Source organism: Silene latifolia, chromosome X, assembly GCF_048544455.1.
Source record: "Silene latifolia isolate original U9 population chromosome X, ASM4854445v1, whole genome shotgun sequence".
NCBI classification, from domain to species: domain Eukaryota; kingdom Viridiplantae; phylum Streptophyta; class Magnoliopsida; order Caryophyllales; family Caryophyllaceae; genus Silene; species Silene latifolia.
Window position 1 is genome coordinate 306,786,826 of NC_133537.1, and position 24,108 is coordinate 306,810,933.

At 37.1% G+C, this 24,108-nt stretch overlaps 2 long non-coding RNA genes across 2 annotated transcripts; one reads left to right on the forward strand and one right to left on the reverse strand.

Moving 5' to 3' along the window:
* The first annotated feature begins 247 nt into the window (after positions 1 to 247).
* On the forward strand, positions 248 to 1,559 carry LOC141621931 (uncharacterized). The gene is made up of 3 exons (XR_012532788.1): positions 248 to 893; positions 990 to 1,185; positions 1,272 to 1,559. It is a non-coding gene; the product is annotated as an uncharacterized LOC141621931 (long non-coding RNA).
* An 89-nt stretch (positions 1,560 to 1,648) lies between these two features.
* Positions 1,649 to 19,109, reverse strand: LOC141621932 (uncharacterized). Its single transcript, XR_012532789.1, has 4 exons — positions 19,020 to 19,109; positions 6,668 to 6,773; positions 3,750 to 3,806; positions 1,649 to 1,933 (listed from the first exon to the last, which is right to left on the reverse strand). It is a non-coding gene; the product is annotated as an uncharacterized LOC141621932 (long non-coding RNA).
* Between the last annotated feature and the right edge of the window lie 4,999 nt (positions 19,110 to 24,108).

The following is a 24,108-nucleotide window of genomic DNA, read 5'->3' on the forward strand; positions in this document are numbered from 1 at the left end:
AGGAATTAATGATTAAATGGTTAATTGTTAAATTAGTACTAATTGACTAATGTAATTAGTATTGGTACGTAAAATATATGTGTAGTTGTACATGTATATTTACAGAGTGTTTTAGACGAATTTAATTGGGAAGCATTTAAACATAAATCGATGTTTAAATAAAATTTACACGTATTTGTGCGACAAATCAATATATATAACTAAAGGAGGTTTTTTTTGTAACATGTAATAGTATCCAACTTTAATAAATCAACTAATTACTCTAATAAATCAACTAATTAAATACTCAAATATCAAAAAACAATACTCCAATAAATCAACTAATTAAATACTCAAATATCAAAAAACAATACTCCAATAAATCAACTAATTAAATACTCAAATATCAAAAAACAATATTCCAACTGCACTACAAAACCGTCCTTACAACAAACCATTACCTTAAAAAAAATCAAATATAAAAAACAATATCCAAGTCAACTACAAAACCAACCGTCCTTACATAGAATAGTGGTACACCTCTTACATCATTTATTTCAATATTTTATTCCGGAACTTTGCATAGTACGCTCAAAGTCTTGGTCCCTGAAATAGAAAAGGACAATCATCATGCTATGTTACTCAAACTCCAGCCACTCTCATAACGTTTGGGAAGAATACTATATCAACATAAACTGTTCTCCTATTTCAATAGCAAGTCAAATTCTTCAATCCTATATCAACATAAAATCTTCTCCTATATCAATATGAAGCCAAAATCTGATGTTATAAATATAGACTTTCAACGTTTAAACAACATTCATCACATCAAAATTTGGCATCTTAAAAGTCGATAGAAGCAACCTCCAAATACACGTTGACACCCTACTCATCACCATCACCATGGCACAAAGGTAATGCTGGTGTAGCGTTCTCCTCTTTTATGTCTTTCTACCTTTCTCTAAATCATATACAAAAAATACATATAATATCTCCTCATATGTTTTCAGGAATTACGCCCTCATCAATGAGCTTAAACTGAATACAACAGAAGTAGATTCAAACAAGGATTTAAGATTGAAAGTCCGTATATCTAGACTATGTAAGGTACACAATCGAATTACAGATAAGAAGAAAATTGTTGCGACAGATCAGAATACAAAAGGGGACTTATTCTGCGTATCAATGGTTCTTCTTGACGAAGAGGTAAAATTTACCTCTTATCTTAGCTTTTTATTATAACATATTATAAAACTCCATATAATACATATATTGTCTTTGATCTCGTGTAGGGGAATTATATCTACGCATTTATTCCCAGTTTTAATTGGGAACGATTCTCCGCAAAGGTTTTTGATGGGAAAATCCATTTAATCAAGAGATTTCAGGTTCTCCCAAATAAACCTGATTATCGTATCGTGGGTGACAACAAACTAATGATTAAATTCTTATACAACACATACATCAAGATTTTCGAAGCAGATGAAGCTATAATACCAAAACATAGGTTTGATTTCCTAAAATTCCACAATATAAGTAATCGGCGAGGCAATCATTCAGTTTTAACAGGTAAGTGTATAATTTAGATATATTGATCTCATGAATTGTTATATAGTTAGTATTCGTTAACCTTCTTTTTTTATTATTTGTAGATTTAATAGGCGTGGTGAAGAAAGAACATGTAAAACCTAACTATTTCGCCCTTGAAATTGAAGATGAAGGGTATACGTTACTCCTACTCTCTATTAGATTCTTATTATACCCTTTTTCTTTTAACTCTGCTAATATAATTAACTCTTAAAATTTTAAAGGGGTGAACGAGTAAGAGTTACATTATGGGATCAATGTCGTTCTGACTATCAAAAGCAATAGGAAAAACTTACTGATGGCACCCAAACAAAAGTTGTTATTATCACGTCTCTTTTGGTGAAGGACTACAATGGTAAGTATAATCCTGCACAATCAAATACTATTATTCAGTACTACAAGTTGATTCTTATTCCTTAAATAACAGGTTATAACAGTATCTCAACATCAAATTCAAGCAGTCTTTATGTTAATCTTGATGTCCCAAAAGTGAACGCCCTTATGGAAACCTGCAGGTAAATCTTTACATATTTGAATTTCTAAAAAGTGAACGGCCTTTTATGGACACTGCTTTTTGAGCAAGTTTTACTCATACCCCTATTATTTGATTATAATAATCCAAATTTCAGTTCAAAGAATGGAGATTCAGATATTGGATGTATTACCAATGATATTATGAAAATGGACCTCAGTAGCATCCTTATGCATTGTAGAACGGATTACAAAGAGGTATTAGCAATTAACTTTTCACCTTAGCCTACCTTTGAAATTATGTATGTCTTCTAATCATATTGCTGCGAATGTAGGATCTGGTTTGCTACTGCATTGCAGAAGTGAGAGATATTATTTCCGAAAAACCTTGGCATTACCCATCATGTATTAAATGTACAACCAGGTCACAGTTTAAAAATTCCAAGTTTTATTGCAACAACTGTGAAAAAATAATGGAGACTCAAACTATTAGGTATCTTCTTACCTTCAATACTTATATTTTTAGATTACTATAATATATTTGTGTACTTAAACATTTCCCACGCTACTGTCAGATATAGAATTGAGTTACAAGTACAAGACTCAGACTCTACTGCAACTTTTGTCATATTTGACAAGGACGCCAAAAGGTTAATTGGCCAGGATGCTGCTACTCTCAGCGACGCACAACAATTAGAGGTATTAGTAATGCTCCCTCATCTATTGCTTTCAGTCCCTACTTTCCACATAGCCAAATTGTTGTCTTATAATTGTGTATCAACTTTATAGGAGGAGGATGATGAAGATTACATCCCATTGCCAACTTTGATGAAAAACACATTTATTGGAAAACAATTTCAATTCAAAATTAAAGTTGTCAAAACAAACCACGACAATCAAGGCGATAACTGTTTCAACGTCATCAACATTTTAGATGACACTACAGTCGAGGTATTTATCACTTTTGTTGATTACTGTGAGACCTTATTTATGTTCCTACTTCGACTTATGGCAACGCTAATTTGTAAACAGGAAGCTAATTTAACAGCTAAATCAACAATTGCTGGGAAACGTGCCCATTCAGTAATTGATCTTGAAGCCTCAGACACACAAAAAGAGGTCAAAACCACTAAGAGACGCAACTCAGCAACGAAACAGAACAAATAGGTAAACATGCATTATTACTATACCACTATCAGAATTGCTACTCATATCCAATTATATACCTAATGATCATTGTTTTTTGCGGGTTTCACAGGTGATCTAAGGTGAATTAGGTGGCTACTGAAGGAGTAAAGATTAATTAACAATTCCGAAGGAAAGAAGAACAGCTTAGTTAATTAAACTAGATTTGTTTTACACACTACATCATAATAGAACAATATAGCTTTAGCTTTAGCTTATGGCGATATTTTTATTAATGTACTGATAGATTACTATGGTTTTCATTTTCTTTTTATTTTTGGTGTTTGCATAAATAGATTACTAAGCTTATTAGTATTATTAACTTTATCATTATCATTATCATTTTCAGTATAATTATTTTTATTACGATTATTTTTTTCTCATTGATATTATTTATACAACCTACTCTCATTCAATTTCCTATATTTCATGTGCTACATAATCAATTGCACAGAATAGTCACGTATTAGGTAGACCATCAAAATTTACGATAAAATTAAAATAAAAGAGGTTATCAATCAACATACCTGTAAACAATACTCGGAATCATGGTGTGCTTTAACCCAACACAAGGAAGATTAAACCTAGACAAGGACAATACAGAAAATTAGAAAATGTAGATATACCAAATGAGAAAATTAGAGCTAGAATATAATTATTAGAGATTAAATTTCTCATAATGTAGACAATCAGGGATACTGTTGTACAGTTTGATTTTATTAAAAATCAACTCCCAGTCAATATCCCTACTATGATTAGTAAATATATATAATATATAATTAAACCTAACAAACCACAGACAGCCGGCATCAATAAGAAACATAAACAGTTTCAGAAATACTACTTCTATTAGGAGTCGACCACCAAGCAAAAGCAACCAATATATATACACACAAACATAGTAATCTCCTGAATAATTACCAAAGTAACTTACACCCCATTAACACGCACTTTAAAAAAAAACAATGTCAACAGAAACATCAAAAGCATCCAGAGGAAAGACAAAAATTTATGTGGCGGATAACTCAGAAAGTACGCAGCAACGTACAACAAAAAGAGGGATGTAGCCGCAGGAGTACCCCCTGGCAGCTCACAGCCAGCTTCCCTGCACAGGTTCACTTCTCTTTAATCTCAAAAATTGCACATATTCTTCATGAAAAGACAATTATACTCCCGCTCAATATCCCTACTATGATTAGTAAAAATATAATCTAGGCGTCAACTAACCAGCAAAAGCATCCAATATATATACACCCATGAACTGAACTTTTAAAAAACAAATACAATGTCGACAGAAAAATCAGAAGCATCAAGAGGAAAGAGGAAAAGTGATATGGAGGACAGCACGGAAAGTACGCAGCTACGTAAAACAAAAAGAAGAACGCAGCAGCAAGAAGACTCCCTGATAGCTAATAGCCGACTTCCCTGCACAGGTTCACTTCTTTCTAACCGCGAAAATAATACTCTGACTACATGACCTATTACAATATTTGTTACAGTTTTTTCCTTCTCAGAGCTTTACGCTTATAAAATAATACTAACGGTAATCAGTGTACACAACATTCAGAAAATACCGGAAGAAAGAGGAAAAGAGTTGTGGGGATTAGCACGACAGAACCTCAGCAACGGAGAACAAAAAAAAGAACACAGCTGGAGGATGATCCTATGAAAGTTGATAGCCAAGTTCGCTACACAGGTTTACACTATATTAACTCTCAAGAAACGCACACATTCATCATAAAAAGAAAACTCACTAGACCAATAACTCCGTTTGTTATACAGTCTCTTTTCTCAGACATTCACACTTTTATAATAAACTAACAATAATCTGTTTATAGACTCAGGTATCACAAGTTCAGGGAGAGAATATCTCTACCTAGGCGACCCGGAATACAAATGTCCTAAGTGTGAAGCGATTATGTGGTTTGAAGAGAGGATAAAGAAGACGAGTACAAAAAAGTCAACAAGATTCAATATGTGTTGCAGGGATGGCAAAATTCGTTTAATAAAGATGAAGCCCCCACCTGAATTCCTATATAGACTCATGACAACAAACGAATCAGAGGCCATAATGTTTAGGCAGAACATTCGACTCTACAACTCCTGTTACTCCTTCACTTCCATGGGCGCAAAAATAGACAAGACTGTAAATAAGAGACCAGGTCCGTATGTTTTCAGGATAAGTGGTCAAGTTCTTCACCGTATAGGGTCACTACACGCCCGTAGAAGGGGAGCCACCAAAGATACTCACAACTATATGTTTACGATACAGCAAGTGAACTACTGTTGCGTGAGAGAACAATCGGAAAGGAGGAGGGTAGCCCAAAGTTAGACCAAGGTATAATGTTGCAGCTCAAGGACATGCTTGACGAGGTAAATCCCCTAACTCAAGTATTTAGGATGGCGCAAGAGAGAATAAGGGAGGACAATGACGTTCAATTATCCATTAGATTGTTAGGTTCACGGAATAAGAAAGACAAGGTATATAACAACCAACAATGCCCTCCGAGATAGCCGCACTAATAGTCGATCCCCGAAGGTAGTAGTACAAAAGGCAGGGATATAGTGATTGACCACAAATCAACTGGATTACAAACAATTAGTGAACTACACCCGTCCTACATGGCATTACAATACCCGCTCTTATTTCCGTACGGAGAGGACAACTACCACTTAGATATACCGTATTATACTGACCAGGATAAGCCCGAGACGTCGAGAAGGAAAAATGTAACTATGCGAGAGTACTACGCCTACAGGATACAACAAAGAATCTCAGAAGGCCATATTTGGCTATATGGTGGACGATTATTCCAATAGTTCTTGGTGGATTGTTGTTGTGCGATTGAATCGGATAGGCTATAGTATATTAAAAACAACCAAGACTTATTCAGATGTGATATACTGAATAATATATGCGATGCTGTTGAGAAAGGTGACTTAATTGGACATGCAGTCGGAAAAAGATTTTATCTGCCGCCCTCATTCACAGGAAGCCCAAGATATATGTACCAAAGCTATCAAGATGCAATGGCAATTTGCAGGTGGTATGGAAATCCTCATTTGTTTATAACTTTCACAGCAAATTCCAGGTGGCCGGAGATCGAAGCTATGTTAAAGTACATTCCAAACCAGAGGCCTGAAGACAGGCCTGATATTGTGGCCAGGGTTTTCAAGTTGAAACTTAAGCAACTACTACACTGCCTAAAGACGGAGCGCTATTTTGGGACGACAATCCCAGGTAACTTTTTCAATGCAAAAGACCATAAATAACTTAGATTCATAATACATATATATTAATAAGAAATTAACAATTCCACAGATGTGTACACCATCGAATTTCAAAAAAGAGGGCTGCCACATGCACACATTTTATTATGGTTAAAGAAGGAAGAGGTTGATCTGTCTACTGATTATATCGATAGCATTATTCACGCGGAAATACCTGATAAGGACAGAGAACCGGCTTTATATGAGGCTGTGTCCCGTTTCATGGTACATGGCCCGTGCGGCGAAGCAAATCGCAGTTGCCCTTGCATGGTGAACAACACCTGCAGTAAGAAGTACCCGAAGTCATTTAACAAAGGAACTACATTAGACCAAAATGGGTACCCTGTATACAGACGACGCGAAAACAAAAGGTACTTGAGACCCACATGTAATTATGTTACATAGTTGTTGTAGCTCAAATAGTTAAATTACCTTGTGTATTATAACAGAGAATACTAACAACCTCAAATTACCAAAACACACCAATACTTATAATCCAAACCAAGATTAACAGAGGTTGTTTGATATGTTTAAATTGACCAGGACAATAAAGAAGGGAGACAATTACATGGACAACCGTTCAATCGTGCCGTATAACCCCGGCTTGTTGTTGATGTTCGACGCACACATCAACGTCGAATGGTGTAATACTGCAAGAGCCATCAAGTATTTGTTCAAGTACATCGCAAAGGGCCGGACAAAGCTACTTTAGTCATAAAGGACGACGCAGCAGATGAGATAAAGTCTTACCTGGATTGTAGGTACCTGTCTGCATCCGAGGCAGCATGGAGAATATTTGAGTTCGACATCCAAGAAAGAAACCCGTCCGTAATGCGACTACCAGTACACCTGGAAGGGGAACAGGCTGTACTAATAAGGGATGATGACATACTTAAGGTGGTACTAGCGAGACAAAGCAACGCGGAGACAAAGCTAACAGCGTGGATGAGGGTAAATGAGGAGTCTCCAGAGGCACGAGAGCTTTCCTATGCGGAGTTTCCTACTAAGTATGTTTGGGATGACGGGTGGAAGAGAAGAAAGCAAGGAAGGTGCATTGGGAGAATTTCTTACGTCCATCCCACTGCCGGAGAGAGATATTATCTCCGTCTTCTTCTCAACATAGTGAAAGGTCCAAAAAGTTACGAGGAAATACGGACAGTCAATCACCGTGTGTGTCCGACATTCAAAGAGGCATGCTATGCGTATGGACTACTTAATAATGACAGGGAATGGAATGACGCTATGAATGAGGCAAACCGATGGGCAATGCCGTCACAGCTACGAGAACTATTTGTCACAATGCTACTGTTTTGTGAAATCACAGATGTAACTAATCTATGGGAGACAAACTACTCCATCATGTCGGAAGACATAGAGAGGAAGAAGAGGAGATTATTTGGGTACCCCGACCTTACCCTCTCAGACTCTGCCAAAAAGACATATACCTTGATTGAACTTGATAAGATCCTAATGAAGTACGGAAAAAGACTAAAGGATATAAAGGGCATGCCCCAGCCGGATGAGTCGGATGTTGAAGGCATGGAAAATAAGCTCATAATGGAGGAGAAGATGTACGACAAGATACAAATGCAAACGGAATGTGAGGAAAGGAGGAAACTGCTAAATCAAGAACAATTAGGTAACTGGCGGGCAAAATTACATCTACCTAATGTTTATTTTAATTTTGAAGATAAGTATTGTTATGTTTATGAAACGACAGATGTATACGAAGCGGTTATAAAGGCTGTGGACAACAAGACAGATGATGTGATCTTCGTTTACGGTCATGGAGGGACTGGAAAGACATTCTTATATGGAACAATCTCGGCTAAGCTACGTGCTACAAACAGGATTGTTCTAAATGTTGCCTCATCAGGTAAGTATATAAAGACACAGACATGTTATACATATTAGTACATTCACAGATTAAAAAATATATACAAACTACAGGTATCGCGGCTTTACTTTTGCCGGGAGGTAGGACAACACACAGCCGATTCGAGATACCGATTGAATTATTTGACGATTCTACGTGCAATGTGAGACAGAACAGCCAACTTGCAGAACTACTACGGCAAACATCACTAATAATATGGGATGAAGCGCCTATGGACCATCGACACGCCTTCGAGGCACTAGACCGCACATTAAGGGATGTTGTTAGTTTCAAAGAGCCTGAGGCATCGTCAAAACTGTTTGGAGGTAAAGTTGTATTACTCGGGGGCGACTTCAGGCAAGTGCTGCCTATAATCCCTAAGGGACGGAGACAAGAAGTAGTCCAAGCGTCAATCAGCAGATCGTACATTTGGAAGACATGTAAAGTTTTCCTCTTGAAAAGGAGTATGCGTGTGAGTGAAACAGATGGAAATGTAGAGACTAGGAGAAAGAATCAAGAGTTTAATGAATGGCTATTGGCAATGGGTGACGGAAGGCTCCAGGTAGAGGCAGAGCCACACGAAGACGAAGCTACGTGGATAAAGATACCAGATGAGTATGTTTATAGTACTGGAAAGATAGACATTAAAAGCATGGTCCAAGAGATCTATCCTGGTTTCTTAACTAGGACAAAAGACCACGATTACCTGAGAGATAGAGCGATTCTCACCCCATTAAATGAGAACGCCGACTCAATTAATGACTACATGGTCGATTTAATGCCAGGCACCTACAAGGTCTACAAGAGTTGTGATGAGGTTTGTGCTTTGTCAATCGACAACGAGGAGCAATTCACAGCATATCCGACCGAGTACTTGAACAGCCTCAAGCTACAAGGCCTGCCGAACCATGAGCTGAAGCTAAAGGTTGGAATGCCCGTTATGCTACTACGGAATATAAACCCCTCCAGAGGATTATGTAATGGCACAAGACTAATAATCACACGTACTGGCGATTTTATAGTAGAGGCGACAATCATTACGGGGTCTCAAGTTGGTAAGCAAGTGCTCATACCGAGGATTATGATGACCTCCTCAGATACCAAGATTCCGTTCATTTTGAAAAGAAGGCAATATCCACTTAAGCCTTGCTATGCTATGACTATAAACAAGAGTCAGGGATGTTGGGGTTTGTGTCCTTAACAGTTAGTGCAAGGACTTATAAATCTCTAAAAGGATCAAAGGGCATACTTTTGGTATTATTATCAGTTGATCCACGTTTATCAATAACGGTTGGCTTGCTAGATAAGTTTGACGTTATTGTCATACAGATGGCGGTGATCAACTGGTCCCTAAAAGTCACACCTATAGGATACGTTTGAGAGATGTGACAAGATGAAAATACGATCATGTAGATGCCAAATTTGACTAACCGGTTAGTCCGAGTTATTTGACTAATAATTAGTCAAAATATGATGTTGAGATATTATATTTGATACGGATTAAATATCATGGGCTAAGGCGAATTAACTTGATTAATTCGTAAAATTAAATATAAGCGATTTATATTTAATTAATGTATATTGAATATTAATTATACAATATTGTCTTTGTCGGACATGTATTAATACTTCAACTAATCCGTGTTATTAGTCGATGTATTAATAACCGATAACCGATGATGATTTATAATACAAACCCGTCATATACATTTTAGCATTTGCGAACTGGACCTCGAGCTAAAATTAAGAGGAAGTGGAAGCCCACTTCCCCATGAGGGCTCTCGGTTTTGTTGAAACACACAAAAGGAGAGCTCCTCTCCTTTTGTGACCGAGACAATTCATTTTACAGAAAACTAGGGTTTTGGAGACATTTTCTCTCTGAAACCTAGATCTCACATCTCGAAAACCTCACAACAAGTTCTCCCAATATTGCAAGGCAATCGGAGAACACCATCTAGCACAAGGGCATATCTCGGACAAGTCTTGGGTGCAACAATTAGGAGGGAATCTCGTTTGATTTCTGTTCTTTATGCCGCACTATAAAGGACCCGAGGTTAATTCTTGTTCCTTATCGTTTCTCTATTGTATTTATGTTTTATGACGATAATCGCATGCTAAATTTACGTTATAGTCCTAAATTTAGAGGGTCGTATACGGATATTACCCCACAAGTGGTATCAGAGCGAGGCCACGTAAATTTTTCCATGTGTTTTTCATAAAACCGATTTTGAAACGATTGTTTTGTCTCGAATTCCGTGCCATGTATACACGGCTGATTCGGTTTTTGTTCTTGTTGAAACCGTGACATGTTTTACACGGTTTTATCATCTTGTTTTCGATTTGTTTTTATGCATATTGTTGTTTTATACGGAGATTACAGCAACATGTCAAGTTTTGTCAATTGTTAAATTGTTTTTGATGCGTTTTTGATCAAAATTGCAATTGATTTTGTTTTGTCAAAATGTTTTCACGAGGGTTTTATGTTTTCCGAAACTTTTTCCTCGATCGAGCATGTTTTTAGTCGATCGAATGGTTTTTCTGACATGTTTTTACTCGATCGAGTCCTCTTGTACTCGATCGACCGCTTTTAAAACCCCACCGCTCGATCGAGAAGTCATCGTACTCGATCGAGCAAGATGTTGATATAAGTCCTCGATCGACTACCGTTTTGTCGATCGAGTACTTCCCGATTAGCACACCTCTCGATCGACTTGCGATTGATCGATCGAGCCCTTTCGTTCCTCGATCGAGCACCTGTGTCCCTGGATCGAGGGATTTCTGTTTTGACAGCTTTGAAAATTTATTCTTTTTGCTTTAAATTTTCTTTTGGCTACAAAATGTACATTATACGGATATTGTACACTCGCTATGATTGTGAAACGGTTCACACACGTACCATTAAGTTATTTTAAAGCGTATTTAAAAAGTAACGGATGTATTGGATTAAAATTAAATGATAGAAGCGGTTTTATCACATGAATTTTAATCATTAAAAGGTGGTTTGGATAAATTTAACATAATTACGGAATTATGTCACGAATGAATTTGTTTTTAGTTGATGCATTTTTTATTTATCGTTAATTTTGAATGCTTGTGAATGCCTCTTATTACGTATTTAATTTTGCAATCAGTTGTAACTTAGTGTGGCCTTAGTAGAACGTGTTACCGTAATGATGGAACACGGTCTTGGTTGTATTTTGAGATCTCGTATCTCCGTTTTGGATTTTTCACTTGTAATTACAGTTTTTATTAGAATGTAATTAGGTTTATATTTTGTAATTTTAATTGTAATTTTTGAGAAGACCAAAGACGGAGACCAGATGCTCACTCCCGCTAACTGGATCAAGATGGAACAACAAGACAAGCTTCTTGGGTCCAACGGTGGATTCCAAAGTTGTATTTTGTTCTTTTTATTAGGATAGGCCACACTAGGAAATTTTATTTACGTATTGCATTCAATTATTTATTTTATCGTAACGATAGCATGCATCATATTCCGCCTAAAAACCAAACCACCTAATAAATGCATGAAAACTGACACATTTAGAGGTCACGAGTTAGTTTTCTTTGACATTCGTATGTCACACGTTTATAAGCCATCACCCAAATTAATTCATTCACGCAGACGCTAGTTATTCGTTCACTTAATATGAATTATAATTTAGTTGATGGGATCTTCCTCGTATAAACAAAAATTGAGAACGGTCTTTATAGGTCAAACTCCAATGAGTCCCTTCTTCGTCGGTAGGCATAATATGACCCCTTCTACGTCGGGTAAGTTGGAACCGATTGACCTATTTTATCTCAACACTATGGTCACTCGTACGATCCTGTGGATTGTGGTGGACTATAGATAGGATTTACGGAAATCTATCGACCAAGAGTTCTTAGGGAAGAATTAGCTAAACAGTTGGCTTATCAATTTACAGAAATTGAGTCTTGGGATCACTTGTATCATTCTTGAGGGAGATCAATTATGCAAGTGCGAGAGTCTACATGTTTAAAATGAATTTTAAAATAGACTTAAATCACCTCGATGAGTTGCTTATTTCGTTTTGTTTTTCTTTCTTTTTCGGTGTAGATCACGTTTTATTAAACCGCAAATAACAAATGGCTGGTTCTACTGATAACCCAATGCCAAGTGCCACATTGGACCGTGAGTCCTGGCTTCGGATCTTCATGAATCAGATGAATCAGTCTACTCGACTGAAGAATGATGGATCAAACTTCGCGGACTGGGAGGCGGCATTACGGAATGCCGCCGCCGACGGAAGCTCAAATATCTCTTGGAGCCCATCCCGGCAAACCCAGGTCCCACGGCTAGAGAGCTGAAATCACCAAGTTTAATGATTTGTATGGAAGCGGGTGCGATTAAAAACGTACTCATTTTTGCAATGGAACCCAATTTGCAGAAACGCTTCATAGCCCATGTTGCAAACAAGATTTTCACCACGCTCACCAAGGAATTCTCGAAAGCACCGAGAATCGTTACCTATGAGCATACCACTCGCTTCTTTGATGCGAGACTCGTAAGAAATGGGCCAACCGGTTAGCCCACACATTCTCAAAGCATGATTGAGAATGTCGAGAAATCGGAGACCTTTGATTGTAAGATCGGCGAGAACATTGTTATTGACCGCATACTTCACTCACTCCACGATGGTTATTCGCAATTTAGAGCGAATTACTATATGAATGATTTGAAGAAAACTCCCCATGAACCGCACTCCCTCCTCGTACAGACCGAGAAGGACATGAAGTTCGGTGGGAGCATGAAACAGGATGTTCTCGTTGTGACAAACAAGGGAAAGGGTAAGGGCAAAGCTCGGGCAAACCTAGCAGAGAGGTAAGGCGAAGTTCAAGAAGTCGGGTTCGGGTAAGAGTGGGCCTGGTGAGTCGAGCACCTCATCGGGCGCGACAAAGAGCAAGAATGAAAACATGGAATGCCATCATTGCCACAAGACTGGGCATTGGAGACGCACATGTCCTGTTTATCATGAGGACTTAAAGGCGGGTCGTGTTAAACCTGTTGGTATGTCTTCCTCTTCTTCTACTTTTATTCATATGATTGAGATTAACGCGCAAATTTACGGAACTTGGGTACTTGATACGGTTGTGGTTCTCATCCGTGTAATCATGTGCGGGGCCTCGAAATCTCGAACCTCTCGTAAAGGGTGAGGTTGACTGCGTGTCGGGAATGGAGCAAGAGTGGCTGCCGTCTCGAGGGGAACATATGTGATCCAACTTCCTAGCGGATTTGAGTTATCATTATATGATTGCTATTATGTACCCAGTCTTTCGAAAAACATTATTTCGGTTTTCGCACTTGATAAACTTGGTTTTTCATTTGTAATAGAAAATAATACTTGCATTTTCTCATTACACGATATGATTTCTGACAAGGCGTCTCCATGAACGGAATTTATGTTTTAGATCGGACCACGGAAATATTACACGTAATGAATAAAAAGTTAAAGGTTGGTGACAAAGATCAAACGTATCTATGGCAATGCCGTATGGGACACATAAATGAGAACGCGCGAAAAAAGCGGCTCATTAAACATGGAGCTATCTCGGCCTTTGATTTTCAATCATTTGGCACGTGTGAATCATGTCTCATCGGTAAGATGACTCGGATTTCCTTCAAAGGTGTTGGAATGCGCTGTTGACCTATTAGGACTCATACACACGGATGTATGTGGTCCTATGTCAATCACCGCACGAGAAGGCTATAGGTATTTCATCACTTTCACGGACGATTTAAGTAGATATGGCTATGTCTACTTAATGAAGCACAAAAGTGAATCCTTTGAGAAATTCAAGGAATACCGAGAATAGGGTGAGAACCTATTAGGTAGGAAGATTAAAACACTGCGTTCGGATCGTGGTGGCGAGTATCTTTCTCACGAGTTTGATCAGCACCTAAAAGATCGTGGGATTGCCCTACGTTAACTCCACCTGGAACACCTCGGTTGAATGGTGTGTCCGAACGGAGAAATCGAACACTACTTGATATGGTTCGATCCATGATGAGTCACACCGTGTTGCCCGACTCATTGTGGGGTTATGCTCTTCTTCATCACCGCTCTAATACTTAATCAAGTCCGTCTAAAGTGTTGACAAGACTCCATATGAACTATGGAAGGGAACGGTCCCTAACTTGTCCTTTATACGGGTTTGGGGCTGCGAGGCTTATGTCAAGTGGAGACACGAGGATAAGCTCGGCCCGCGATCGGTCAAGACATACTTTATAGGTTATCCTAAAGGAACACTTGGTCATTACTTCTATTCGCCAACCGAACAACGTGTTTTTTGCGACTGCTAGTGCGACATTCTTAGAGAAGGAATTTCTTGAGAATGCAAAGAGTGATAGAACCTTCGACCTGTCGGAGATTCCGGAACCAAACACCGAGCAACCATTGGAGGAACCTGTTCCTTCAATCCCGGCTGCGGTGAATATTCATGAGGAACCTAGGAGGTCGGGAAGAGTCTCTATTCCTCCGCATGATACATTGGTATGGTCGAGGAACATGACATAGATGACGTTCTACTCTTAACGAGTAGTGAACCCGCAACCTATAAAGGTGCCATGACTAGTTCTGACTCAAAGCTATGGCTTGAGGCCATGCAATCCGAGATGGACTCCATGTATGAGAACAACGTGTGGGATCTTGTTGACTTACCTGCTAAGGTTCGTCCCCTTCAATGCAAATGGCTTTACAAGATAAAGCATTCTGTGGAAGGTCAACAAGATATCTATAAAGCACGACTAGTTGCTAAAGGTTTCACCCAAGTGCCAGGTTTGCACTACGATGAGATTTTTGCACCCGTAGTCATGCTGCGTTCCATTCGGATTATCTTAGCGATTGCCGCTTTTCATGACTATGAAATTTGGCAAATGGACGTGAAAACCGCCTTCTTAAACGGCTTTTTGGAGGAAGAGTTGTACATGGTACAACCCGAAGGTTTCATCGATCCACAACATCCTAAGAAAGTATGCAAACTTAAGCGTTCCATTTATGGACTTAAGCAAGCATCTCGGAGTTGGAATCATCGCTTCGACCAAGTGATTAAAGAAAATGGATTTACTCGATCGGTCGAGAAACCATGTTTATATATCAAGTCGAGTGGGAGCAAGATTGTCTTCCTAATATTGTATGTTGACGACATACTCCTGATTGGGAATGACATACCTCTCTTAACTTCGGTGAAAGTATGGTTGAAAAACCATTTCCAGATGAAAGATCTGGGAGAGGCACAAAGAATTCTAGGCATTCGTATCTATCGAGATAGATCACGACGGATGCTATCTCTCAGTCAGGAGTCTTACATAGACAAAGTTCTGGAGAGATTCAGCATGACTAACTCCAAGAAAGGGTTTCTTCCTATGGCTCCAGGGGTGCATTTGAGCAAGTCTCAGTCACCAGAGACACCGGAAGAGAAAGAGCGCATGACACGGATTCCTTATGCTTCGGCTATAGGATCAATCATGTATGCCATGATATGCACACGTCCGGACGTGGCATATGCATTGAGTATGACAAGTCGATTCCAACAAAGATCCGGTGAACCACATTGGCTGGTGTCAAGAACATTCTTAAGTACCTACGGAGGACTAAAGATTGGGCATTGAGTTATGGAGGCGATCAAAAGCTATGCGCAACCGGTTACGCAGATGCTAGCTTCCAAACGGATCGAGATGACTCGAAATCTCAGTCTGGATTCGTTTTTACTCTTAATGGCGCTGCGATCGGTGGAAGAGTTCGAAACAAACTGTTACAACAGATTCTATGACCGAGTCCGAGTACTATGCGCGCGTCACGAAGCTACAAAGGAAGCGATATGGATGCGTCAATTCTTACATGGGCTATCCGTAGTGCCCGGTTCGAATGACCCGATCACCATCTATTGCGACAATAGTGGTGCCATCTTCCAAGCTAAGGAGCCAAAGTCTAGCAACAAGTCTAGACATGTACAACGGAAAGCTCATCTAATCCGGGATTACGTGGAGCAAAAGGAAGTAGTGATAGAAAAGATTGCTACGAGATGATAACATAGCGAGATCCTCTCACTAAAGCATTACGACAAGATAAGCATGAAGGGCACGTTAATTCCATGGGAATTAAACGTGTTCCTAAGTTGTAGTACTCTTTTATGGATCGGATTCATTCTCTCTTGTACTCTATACGACATCATCGTTTTGATATTTTATATATATATTTTGTTTGTCATGTGGATTTGTACGACAAATTTTGAACACCACAAAGTGAACTGAACGAACATTATATCTTTTTCAGTCCTTAATTGCCCACATGAGCTGATAACTCGGCAATTATTTTGTGACGTTGGTTGATGGTGGGTTCAACGAGCCATAAGTCAACCGGTTGTGACCAATCACAAGAGGCGATTTATACGGATATTTCGTAGGACACACTTGTGACATCGACGTGGAGTCCTAAATGTTTTATAACATTCGGTGCTTGGTCGTGGATAGGACCTCCATGGTGATCCTAAGAGTCGATTCTTTTGACTATCGATTGTCTCTTGAGACTACGGCAGATTTTGGGTGACTTTGGTTTCTTTCTCACGGTCATCCGTAACAGGGGGCCAAGTAGATTTTTTCTGGGTCATTTCATCTTTGTGCTTAGATCGGAAGGAGTCGAGTTGAAGGAAATATTCAGCCTTTATCAGTTACTCGATATTTCTCAGGGCCACTCGAGGAGTCAGAATCGAAATGCATGGCCATGCTCGGACACGGATTCGTTTTATCAGTTGAGTTACTCTCTAGTCGGGGAAACCACTCTAGATACAGATCGATTGTAAAATACGACCTTTGTGGATCCAGATCTGCAAATTGTTTTACATTGAGTGGGAGAAATTTTAAATGAATATGAGAATCGGTTATCGCACATACACTTGTACGGACAAGTGGGAGTTTGTTGAGGCTGTGTCCTCCAGTTAGTGCGGATAACGTCATTGCACATGCACTTGTACGGACAAGTGGGAGCTTGTTGGGGTTTGTGTCCTTAACAGTTAGTGCAAGGACTTATAAATCTCTAAAAGGATCAAAGGGCATACTTTTGGTATTATTATCAGTTGATCCACGTTTATCAATAACGGTTGGCTTGCTAGATAAGTTTGACGTTATTGTCATACAGATGGCGGTGATCAACTGGTCCCTAAAAGTCACACCTATAGGATACGTTTGAGAGATGTGACAGTATGAAAATACAGTCATGTAGATGCCAAATTTGACTAACCAGTTAGTCCGAGTTACTTGACTAATAATTAGTCAAAATATGATGTTGAGATATTATATTTGATACGGATTAAATATCATGGGCTAAGGCGAATTAACCAGTTAATTCGTAAAATTAAATATAAGCGATTTATATTTAATTAATGTATATTGAATATTAATTATACAATATTGTCTTTGTCGGACATGTATTAATACTTCAACTAATCCGTGTTATTAGTCGATGTATTAATAACCGATAACCGATGATGATTTATAATACAAACCCGTCATATACATTTTAGCATTTGCTTAATGGACCTCGAGCTAAAAGTAAGAGGAAGTGGAAGCCCACTTCCCCATGAGGGCTCTCGGTTTTGGCCGAAACACACAAAAGGAGAGCTCCTCTCCTTTTGTGACCGAGACAATTCATTTTACAGAAAACTAGGGTTTTGGAGACATTTTCTCTCTGAAACCTAGATCTCACATCTCGAAAACCTCACAACAAGTTCTCCCAATATTGCAAGGCAATCGGAGAACACCATCTAGCACAAGGGCATATCTCGGACAAGTCTTGGGTGCAACAATTAGGAGGGAATCTCGTTTGATTTCTGTTCTTTACGCCGCACTATAAAGGACCCGAGGTTAATTCTTGTTCCTTATCGTTTCTCTATTGTATTTATGTTTTATGACGATAATCGCATGCTAAATTTACGTTATAGTCCTAAATTTAGAGGGTCTTATACGGATATTACCCCACAAGGGACAGTCTCTTACACATGTGGGTGTATATTTACCTAAGCCGGACTTCAGTCATGGGCAGCTATATGTGGCAGCATCACGCACGACGTCACCGCACGGTCTAAAGTTTTTCATCGACGATTCAGGACAGATATATAAGGGTTACACAAGAAATATAGTATTCAACGAAGTGTTTTCAGATTTACCTACGGTATAAGTTAACTCCAGCTGAACAGTAGGTTACGATTGTTTAGTAATTGATTTAGATCTCAGATTATGGACAGAAACAATTTCGTTTTTAAAGTTTCTCCTCGATGATAGATACCACCGCAGCAATTACAAAGGAACCAATATTTTCTGATCATCTCTATTTATAATACCCAGTCTAAGATTTAAATTGAAGACACGTATTCACATTGATTTATCTTGCCCACTTGGTAAAAATGGGGACACGTGAGATCCACTTAATAGACGACTGGTTCACACATGATTAAAATAATTTCCAAAGTAGACATAAAGTGGGAAAAAACAGACAATCCACAATTTAACAAGCTTATGACAATATCAGTTGGGACATGCGACTATCCGCGAAAACAAGAAGATTATCGTTTTGACATGCATAAAAATCAACATCAAGATCGTCTCACAACTTTAAAATAAGTCAGACTATACCTGAATAGTTAAGGATGCACCGATGATGATGGAGAATCGATTATAGAGATGCGCAATGGAGCTTCTGATGCAGGCGACCAACGGCAGCTGGTTCAAACATAAATAAGGAAATTTACAAAGGAGAAATAGATGGAACCAAGATTGAAAATCTTCCGTTGAAAGATCAGACTCTCAGCAAGATCGACCGGTATATCATTTACACATGCATCAAAATCAAAATAAAAGAACTATCAAAACATAGAAATAAATCAGTCTATACCTGATAAATAAGGGGTAACCAATGATGATGGAGATACGACTATGATGATGCCAGATGGTGCTGCTGATGAAGCCATACAAAGCAGATTGAAATAAATCAGAATCTGGTGAGGCCATACCAAGGACAAATAAATAAGATTGATTTCGTTGATTTCGTTGATCTCCCAACACAATCAATCTTTTTTCCTGCTGATGAAGCCATACAAAGCGATGCGGCGAGATCATCTGATTGATATTGATTTTGATTTGGGTTATTCCATAAATGGGTGGACATATAAATCTGGTGTACAAGATGATGATACTGATAATGATTTTGATAAAAGGATGGCGATTAGGGGCTGTCGTTTGGGTAAAGGAGTTGTGGAGACTGACAAAAGAGAATGTAAAATGAAACTTCAAAGACGGTAATGACATAAAGGTGGATCAACGGAAGATGTATAGTCATCCCAACCCTTCACTTTGAGAGAGATTTGCGAATGGACTAAAAAAGTGGATGTTGTAATGTAATGTTACTGAACAAAACTTTAATTTTAAATTCACTTAAGACTACAAAATTTATCAATATAGTTATTCAATTAGAACAAGAATAACCCATATACAAAGTATGTGTAACTATTCCCTCCATTCAACATTTGTCACCCTATTTTAATATAATACCTCTAACATATGATGGAGAAATGGGGTGATAATTATTGAATGGAGGGAGTACATAATACGTAACCCGTAATTCATAGTTACAAATGATGTAATGTTTCTAAAACAACCTTTAGTTTTTAATTCACTTAAGACTACAAAATTTATCAGAGTGTATAGTCAATCCGACTCTTCACTTTGAGAAGAATTTGTGGATGGACTAAATAAGTGGATGTTGTAATGTTTCTTATCAAAACTATAATTTCTAATTCACTTAAAACTAAAAAATTTATCAATATATTAATTCAATTAATCAATTAGAACAAGGAACTTCCATATACAAAGTATATGGGACTACATAATATGTATCCCGTAATTTATATTTACAAAAGGAAAAACGTTCAGTACTATATACCCGACTCGATTGTGAAGGATTATAATTACCAAAAGTGACAAATAAATTTTAAAAATAACAGAATTAAAACCGTGCATCGCACGGGCAAAAAAACTAGTATAAGAACTAAAATGGACCCGTAAATAGGTCATTTTGGACCGTGTAAGTGCATGTGGTAGTGTGTGTTGCTTTAAACACCATCATTTCTCTTACACATTTGACTTCCCCATAATTACTTTTGTTCTAACTCATTCACATGAGGATTGGGTGTAATTAAATAAGAATAAAATACTCCCCCATTAGCACACTCCAACCGTCCTCCCTCCTTCTACACAACACTTGTGTTGTTCTTTTTCCACTTAACTTTTGCATGTGGAAAATTCTAGTGTGTTCCTCTCTCTAAAATCCTCAAAAAATTAGAAATAAAATACTAAGTGTTAATATCATAAATCTAATATTTTTACTAAGTGTTAGTATGTTTTTCAAGGGCAATATTACATAATATCTAGTTAATATTAGTAAGATTTTGGGGTAAGTTCTTGGGTGCTTAAGAATGGAGGTGTTCTATCTTGGACACTTGAAGATGGAGGATCTTGCCATTTATTTTAAGCTCAAGAACAACAAGATAGGAGATCTTATTGTGCCCAAATTCTATCATTACTCAATGTAAGGAAAAATTGTTTTTCCTCTTCTTTTATATTTTTAAGGCTTATATATTACATGAATATTACATAGATCCAAAGATTTCTAAAATAAATAATCTTGATAACCTAATTATAGAGGTCTAATTTGGGGTTATGGTCTTTCAAGTGGTATCAGAGCTTTGACTTGTATTATGCATGTTAATTTTAAGCATTTTAATCTAATTATGAGATAATTTTAAAATAAAAAATGGTGCTAAAATGAGGATTTTTGCACGAAAATATTTGCATGCATACCTTCTGATCTCAAATGATTTGTGGTCAAATTTGGTGAGTTGTGGAATTATTTTGCTATTTTTAATCATTTTTATGGAAACCCGAGTCGGAAATATCGTATTTTGGTTAAGAGGTTAACTAAAATAGTTAAATTTGGATTCTGACCTTGAAATTTTTACATGTTATCACATGCAATATTTACAAATGTTCCGTAAAATTTCGTAAAAAGTTATGAAGATTTGCATGTTTAATGATTTTTATGGTTAAAAATCGATAAAAATCGATTATTTTATTCAAAAATAATAAACGGAATTTTCTAGGTATGAAAATTTTTGGTATATTCCAAAATATTTTGTATATGATAAAAGTGAAATTTAGAAAAAGTTTTCACACTTTTTGATGTTTATTGGATTTTATTCGATAAAAACCGATAAATATGGATGTTTTTGTTCATAAAATTAATTCGAAATTTTTGGACTAAATTTTTGACCTTTTTAGGTTCCTGAAAGAGTTCCAGAATGTACAAAATTTTTGTGTCAAAATTTTGTAATGGTTAAAATTATTTTTGATTTCTTTATCAAGGTCGTGATAAAAACGATTTAAATAGCACATGGATAATATCAATTCAAACTAATTTTTATTAAGAAATTAGTGTGGACTAATTTTGAGTTCTAAATCAGTTTAGACAATTAGTTTGAGCTTAAATGAGATTTAAGTGTTGATTATTGATTTTTAACGGGTAAAAATCGATAAATTCCGCAAAACCGAGCTTTTTAAGAGATTATGCTAAAAGGGCGATTTAGGCATGAAAGTTATAGTATTTTATTTTTTTTATTCTTGAATGAATGAACGTCATTTATTTAATTATTTATGCAAATTTTTGTACCTAGTATGGCCTAGTTTATTTTAATCGTTATTACCCGAAATGTAAGGGAATAACAATTTGTTTGTAATTTAAATACGATCTCGTATCGTCGGTTTGTAACTAATTAATATTTTTTATTTAGTTAATTAATTAATGTATAATAGGAATAGCTATCTAATTTAATGTAATAGTTATTTTTACCGGCGTTTCCAAAAGACGGAATTTACATCGAGATGGAGCAATTTTGGAAGAGATTCCAAATCCCACAAGACGGTGCATGCTTGGAAGATATTCCAATGAAGATGCTAGGGACCAAGGAGTTGGTTTCCGAATATGTAATAATCTAGTTAATTTGATTAGGTAGGTGGCCATACTAGGATTTATCCGTTTTTGCATGTTTTATTTTATTTTATGCTAGTTCATCATGCCGAAATCGCCACACACATGCATTTTATTTGGTTTCATGCTTTTATCTTTCTATTGTCGATTTAAAGTTATCAAAGATTCACCTAGTTAGTTCACTTAAAGGAGAATGATAACTAATTGACAAGATATCTCACATTCTTATAATTTAAAATTGAGATTAGCCTTACCAATTATTAATACCAACGAATCCCTTGTTCATTAGAGCCACGCTCGCCCAAGCGGGGTGTTCTCTTTTTTTACCTCGGGTAAGTAGGGTGATAAGGGTTATCACGCGCCAAAATTGGTTGGACTCAACGGGGTATAAGACGGTCTTGTATTCCGGGGCTAGTAGATGGGTTTGTTGAAATAACCCGTCGACCAAGAGTTCTAAAGGTAGAATTAGCCAAGCGTTGACTTACCGAATTTACACAATTATGGGATGTTTCGCCCAAGCGATGCCTATTTTTGTCTAAAGACATATCTTGGAATCATTTATATAATTTAGTGAGTGGTCATTATATAAATGGACTTGTTAAAAATGTTTATCAAGTTTTTATAACATTGAATGTTAATTTTTTTCCTATTTTTCGTTCATATTCATAAATATATTTTCTATGACATCGCGCATTTCATCCTCTATTTATTATTGTATTCGGATCGTTTTTCTATAGAAAGCAGTTTCTTTGAAGGAATTCGGTAGCAATGATTGGAAATATGATTTACCAATTCACCTACATAAGCTTACAACGATTTTTGCGATTATTTTCCAACTTAAAGTCCATATATATTAAAAGGGATTTCGTGTTGCAAACTCTTATTACGATTTTAAAAGGGAGTCACATTTTATCAAGAGAGTCTTGATTTCGGAAGTGACACCTCCGTCATGATGATGACATATTAATTTTAATTACTCAAGAGTAATTTAAAAGTTTGCGAAAATAGTTTTCAAAAACACAAAGAATACTCCAATATGATACCGTCAAATGGCTCACTTCGAGAAAGGCCAAATCGATTGTTTATGCGCTAAAGAGTTTAGGCATATGATGACAATTGAACGGTTAGGTAGTCCAATTTTGCAAGAAGTTGAGATTTTGCCACATGCTGCACTCACTTTATAGTAATTTACTCTTACTGAGTGTATAAAATATCACGAATGACTTGAAGAGAGGTCTTCATGAGATTCATTTTTGCTTGTTGAAGCAAAGAGGAATGTGAAAGTGAGTGGGAGTTAAGAAGAAGCAACCCTAGATGTATGCGATAAGATAAAGTTGAAGGAGACGTCTACTCAAAGGATAGGCTAGTTCCACTATCTTGGTATGAGATACCAAGTACGGGTCATTTCTTTGTAAAGAAGTTTACATGAATTGATAAAACGTAAGACGTCTAGCATAAGACATTTTTATATCGAAATAAAGTTAGAGTAGCAACGATTTCGATAGGGACAAATGTACGGGTCATTTCTTTGTAAAGAAGTTTACATGAATTGATAAAACGTAAGACGTCTAGCATAAGACATTTTTATATCGAAATAAAGCTAGAGTAGCAACGATTTCGATAGGGACAAATGTACCTAAATTTGGTTTTAAAAGAATGTAATCATCTATGTTTATACATAGA